Raw genomic sequence first — 6,386 nt, forward strand, 5'->3', positions numbered from 1 at the left:
GGAAAAACTGTAAACAGGTCCATGATATAGCACTCGTCACTGCTGCAAATTCTGGCGCTAAGAAGCTATCTGCGCTGATCTCTCCTGTCTTCGATAAGCAAAACTCTATAAATGGAAATCTTTTTACACGCCAATAATTGTAGGTGCTGCTTTTGTTCTGAAAAGTGATTATGTTTGAGACGAATAATATAGTAAAATTTGAATTCTTATCTCGTGCAGATGTGCTCTGGAAAAGTTAGAGCATCGGTAGGGGAAATCTCATCTCAGTTTAACAGTACCCCAACTTCGGCAGTTTTGTATATTCACTGCACCCAGTTGTGTAAAATGTCCCTCGTCACTTCACAGAATATTGGCCGGCTACGTGTATTCAACATCGACCCGTGCCCCGTGCCAGAAACCGAGAGAAAATTCAAAACGTTGTTGCGGAACATGTTTCAGTTGCTGCACCAGTTGGATCTTGTGCGGGTACTAGTGTAAGACAGACCGCAGAACTTTCCTTCCTGTTGACCATGATATGGACAATTCTTGTGACACTGTACGGGTAGTTCCACTACCGTGGACAAGTGCTGCATGATCACACACAGCAACAGCAACCTTGTGAATAGCTCCCACGGGGCAGGACACCTTCTTCCAGATGCCACGCCTAGGTGCCATGTTTTTGAATTTCATTAAACAACTTCTTTGAACAGTTTAATGACCTGGGGGATCTCCTCAGACCTTTCAGTATGCAAAGCAGCACTTTAACTTCTGTATTTCACATGAAACAGTTTCGTTAACAGTGTATGGTATTTCTCATAAAACGTTTCAAATGGCTCTGAGCACTATGCGACTTAACTTCTGAGGTCATCAGTCGCCTAGAACTTAGAACTAATTAAACCTAACGAACCTAAGGGCATCACACACATCCATGCCCGAGGCAGGATTCGAACCTGCGACCGGAGCGGTAGTTAGGTTCCAGACTGTAGCGCCTAGAACCGCACGGCTAATCCGGCGTGCCTAAAACGTTTCACTAACAGTGCATGGATGCCATACCGTCATATGGTGTACAGTGCCAGACTTGCACCTGGTGGCCAAAATTGGAACTAATTTTTCCCAGCGATAATAGGTTCCGAGTTAACACATTATCCAACGAGTTTTGCTGCCATACGATAATTAAAACGCACACCGGACCTCTGTGAGCAGCTGCACTTTAATTATAGCCACCTGGTAGTACTAAGATCTCCGGTAAAGTCTGTAAACAGTAAATGAGCTAAGTCCAGATGCAGTTCTCTGGAAGGAAGTAGGCAAAGAATACTGACAGGAGAACAGGAATATCACATCAGATCGAAGTTATGTCTTCCTTCTAAGCTGTCTAAACAATTCTACAATCAAACTCATCTACGTGAAATACCCTAGATACGTCTGCTCCTTATATGAGTGATCAGCGTATCTCGCTGCCATGCAGTAGGCCTGTGTTCGATTCCCTGCCAGGTTTTATCATTTCATCATAACCGACACGCAAATCGTCCCATGTGGCATCAACTGCAATGACTCCCGGCCATCAGTGTCATACTTTCATCTCATTTCATCGTAGATATTTAGACCTCGTTGGTTTCCTGAAAGCCGTACGTCAGACCTAAATCCATGACTGCCACCTAATGATCGGGCAAAGCCACCGAAACACTCATAAGAAATAAGCCTGAAAATTTATTGTTTGGTTATGTTGTGATTCTATCTATATCATAAAATGTGTTTTTTAAGGGTAACATCGTTGTGCCCACCAAATTAAACGATCTCGGTAGCAAAGAGAAGGTGACCAAATGTTCGATTAGCCATGAGCATCCGAAAAAATAATATTCTGCAATTAACAATTGTGGCCGAATACTTTCAGCTCCAACGATCGATCGTGGCCGTAATATATTACAGAATCTCGCATGGCCCCTCCACCTCACTGCTACTGATGCATCCCGTCTAAAAGCACTGCGCAAAGCAGCCACTCCGCGCTCGTTGGGCCGTGATTTACGCCGCTCGTAAATTCCGACCTTATCAGCGGTGCCGATCACTCGCAGAGGACCGCCGCTCTTCGCGTCTTAATCTCTTTCCCTTCGCTCTTCCTCTTCCTTTCACCCGTTACTCTTTCTCTTCCTTCCTTCTAATCGTTTACACTATCTTGTCGCTACGCTGCCGCTAAAGAAGCCGGCGTCTGTACTCGCCCAATTAGCGTCTCTGACGTGCCGTAGGCTAATTCGGAATCGGTAAATATCACATAAAATTGCTTCGTAAAATGCGCTAGTTAACTGTGGCTTTGAAACCTCTGTTTTCTCTCCACTTACCTATTCCCAGGTAGAAAGTCATTTTATTTTCTTACGGTAGCACGCTTCAGAGGAACATAGATTACACTGCACAGAATTCCTTTTGTAGTCACGCTCTGTTTAGAGGCAAGTCAGCTCAGTACACTACACTAAAGCCCATTTATGCCAGTGCTAACAATGCATTAAAAACTAGAACCATGACCCAGTATTTTTTTGGTGAACGCTGCATAACCACTGGAAACTGAACTAAAATAAAAGAAACAGCAACCATAATCAACGTTTCGCCAACAAAGTAAAGAAACAAAAATAAACGTTAGAAGTTCATCAATATTTTAGTAGAGGCTATCTCTGTAGGTGTTGTGTCTAGACAAGACAGCCTAGACACAATGAGAGGAAGCCGAAAGGCACGCGCTTAAACTCACGCAGGCTGGCGTGAGGTCTGAAACAGGATACGTAATGAATGCTATAAAGAAAAGTACGTAGCTTCTGGAATACTTAACTTTAATCCATAATTGTAGAACATCGCTCTTGATGATACATGCTTCATATAATAAATATCAATTGAATACGGCGCCTTGCTAGGACGTAGCAAATGTAGCTGAAGGCTATGCTATCGTCTCGGCCAATGAGAGCGTATTTGTCAGTGAACCATTGCTATGAACGTTGGCTGTACAACTGGGACGAGTGCCAGTACGTCTCTCTAGACCTGCCGTGTGGTGGCGCTCGGTCTGCTACCACTGACAGTGGCGACACGCGGGTCCGACGTATACTAATGGACCGCGGCCGATTTAAAGGCTACCACCTAGCAAGTGTGGTGTCTGGCGGTGACACCACAGTAGGTAAATTAATATCACATGATTCAGAAAAAAAGCTATTCAAACTGATGACCAGTAGATTACGTCCCAGAAATCAGCGTTAGGTTTTCAACTTAGACTTCCAAAGATCCTTCAAGTATCTTTCTCCGCACTGTGTGGCAGCTACAATCACTAATAAATTTTGTCACAAAAAATAATTGTTAAGTTGGCTTCAAGTGACCCGACAGGTCCAGTAAAGTAGTCTCATCTTCAGGCCAATCATCTTCATCTTTACAAGCAACATCTTTAATTGTCCAGGGCATGTTGACCTCAACCTAGTTCTGTGTGCTACAAAACCTTTGGCTTATTCGAAGAGATGTTGACAACCATCGTTTCATTGTGTGTGGGATGCCTAATTTTCACCAACACTAGTTTCCTGTTCCCTCGAGGTGAAACCAAACCCAGAACCACATTTTTTTGTTCCTGGCATTCAGACACATATAGAATGCCAGCAATCTGCATTCGGCTTAATCTGTTGCTTTGTACTGGAGCAAAGGCTGGAGTTTTGCTCTTAAAGACCTATGTTACACGACCGTGGCATGAGAAGGCAGAAGTTCTTCCTAGGTAGCATTGCTAGGAATCCCGGCTGTGTCAACCCATACATGCGGTTACGGACTTCCCCGTTTCGCAGATGCATAACTTTATTAGGATGACGACGTCTTCGAAGACTAAGTTCCGTAAAAAAATGCGTGAATGTGACTAAATAAACAATATTCATTGAAATACTTCTTACTCGGTTTCTACATCGTAAACATCTCCACAAGTTAACTGTTGAGATTCAGCTATATTACTTCAACGTTTATTACTTCCAGCTATATTACTTCCACGTTATGTTACTTTGCCTTCAGTTTACACACCGTACGTCTCTCAAGCCAAGTGACGGCGTTTTATTAGCACCGTGTACGTTTCTAGTGGACGATGTGACGCCACCTGAATTATTTAGGTCTGTTAACTCTATTTGTAGTACACTGTAAGTACGTGTAAGCGACCGACGGTGAGAAATATGAAGATGACAGAACAGGTCCCAGTTTTACTCCCGGGTAGTCGTTACAAAAAATCACTATCGCTTGATACAGTTCTTACGCAGGAGCTTTATTTATGCAGTAGTCACATGATTTTGTTGACAAAGATTTGCGGGATTCCATACATATCGGCAAAGTGATACAATGATTCTTAAGACTGAAACAAATGCTTACATGGAATGAGATGACACAATTTTTAAGAGATTGGAATCGCAGTCGGAAGGAATGGCTGTCAAATCCGATTTCGGTCACCCCCCCCCCCCACCCCCCCCCCAAATAAATTAAGTTAATCATTTTACGCAGCCAGCCACTGAAAACTACGTCCCAAGATGGATCAAGAGTAATGAAAGGACAGACTGTCTGGAGACTTCTTAAGTGTATAAAAAAGCCAATGACACCCGTAAAAGTTGTTTGTGATTTTTACTGAAAACAAAATTGTTTTAAATGAATATTTATTTTTTCACCAAGTTTCCCTAAGTTAACATACACGTCTGGATGTTTGCTTCTAAAAGAAAACAAATAATTCCCTTTTCCATCCGTGTCTAATCTGTGATTTTATTACGTCCCTTATATTGCTTGCCTTTCTAATATTTCCTGAATACGGCAATGTTTACTGCAAGCAGCTTTTGGAACATTGCCCACTGCCTCATAAAGTTTCTTCTTGCTTGCAAAAACTTCCCCCTTCGTGCAACCTGCTTATTCTTCCTGCAGTGTCACTATTTGATGGCGCAGAGTAGCACGTAAAACGTACCAAACCACCGGAACTAGTAGTATTCTTTCCCAGTTTTTGCGTCACTCGCCGGGTTTCTTGACCATTTCCAACCTCCAAATCGAATACATGCACGTTCCCAACATCTTTTTAAGAAAAGCAGTACGGTACGCACTGTACGAGTTCCTACGTGCTTCGCTAAGATCTCATCTAGGTGAACTGTCATTCCTTAGCGATATTATTGCTGATTTCAATACTTGTAATCGGACACGTACCTTAATTCAGTTTGTGTGCCGGCACAGCGTTCGCAAAAGTTGCAGATTTCACTCGGATTAGGCAAATTTAGTGTGTCCTCCAAATGCTCGACTCTAACGCGATATCTTTGTTTCCAAGTATACTTATATGGATATGGTGTGTCTTCTTTCGGGCATGTCCGAAAGAACTGATGCCATGTCCATGTAAGTATGTAGTTCCGTCATTACCGACGATGACCTTCTTCTGTGAGGTTGCACACATATTCCCCGAACTCTTACGGGACTTGGTAAGGATGTCTTCCGCGAGTAATGAGTATATTGGAATGGGACACTACAAATGTGGTGTGTTGACATACAAAGTGAGAATGTGGGTCTCGCGGGAGGCGTGCGCGAGTAGTCCCTGCAGTCACACTATCCTTGGTGCCCTGGTTGCTCAGATGGATAGAGCGTCTGCCATGTAAGCAGGAGATCCCGGGTTCGAGTCCCGGTCGGGGCACACAGTTTCACCTGTCCTCGTTGATATATATATCAACGCCCGTCAGCAGCTGAAGGTATTAATATAATTCTAATTCTGTTTCCAAGTAGTTTCCTGTTTTTCTTTCACTAAGATGCTTACATTAGTATGTAGGATGTATTAATTCACGAACCAGCTGCTGCATTTTTTGGGTACTATTTTTCACTATTGCTCGAATCCAGTTACACACAAATTAAAATTTAAAATTACATTACATACCTTGAAATGTTCAGCAAAGAATTCCGCTACTTCTGCAGAAATATTATACACAATCACAGAATTTCGTTTTATATCCCTCTAAGACAAAAATAAAAATAAAATATTAGAAACTTATCACACATGTTGTCGGAGAGAGAGAGAGAGATAATATTCGTGTGCCATGAGAGGAGTGTGGAAAACGTGTTTTGTTGCACAAACGCCACGACTGCAAGTGGAAGACATAGAAAAACTCACACTTACTGTATTCACTAATGGAACTATAACACGGATGTTGTAAGCCGTTAGTGCCTGCCATACGTGTGTACCGGACCAGGACTCGAATTTGCCATTTGTGGGCAGTGCGCTCCCAATTACCGTGTGTCATCCGAGCACACGTGACGGACCGGTTCCAGGTTCCAACTTGTTACGGGCTTCGCATTATCTGTGAATGGCACTGAACCAGGTTTGAGTGCTGTTACGCACTGTTGGCCTACAATCCACTACAGCTTTGTTAGAACGGTTTGCACAGACTCAGAGAGGAGTT

The 6,386-nt window shown here is 43.0% G+C and overlaps 1 non-coding gene across 1 annotated transcript; it reads left to right on the top strand.

Moving 5' to 3' along the window:
• Nucleotides 1–5,552: 5,552 nt before the first annotated feature.
• On the top strand, nt 5,553–5,626 carry Trnat-ugu. Its single transcript has one exon. It is a non-coding gene; the product is annotated as a tRNA-Thr (tRNA).
• The last annotated feature ends 760 nt before the right edge of the window (nt 5,627–6,386 follow it).

The sequence above is a fragment of the Schistocerca piceifrons genome, chromosome 5 (genome assembly GCF_021461385.2).
Source record: "Schistocerca piceifrons isolate TAMUIC-IGC-003096 chromosome 5, iqSchPice1.1, whole genome shotgun sequence".
In the NCBI taxonomy this organism is placed as follows: domain Eukaryota; kingdom Metazoa; phylum Arthropoda; class Insecta; order Orthoptera; family Acrididae; genus Schistocerca; species Schistocerca piceifrons.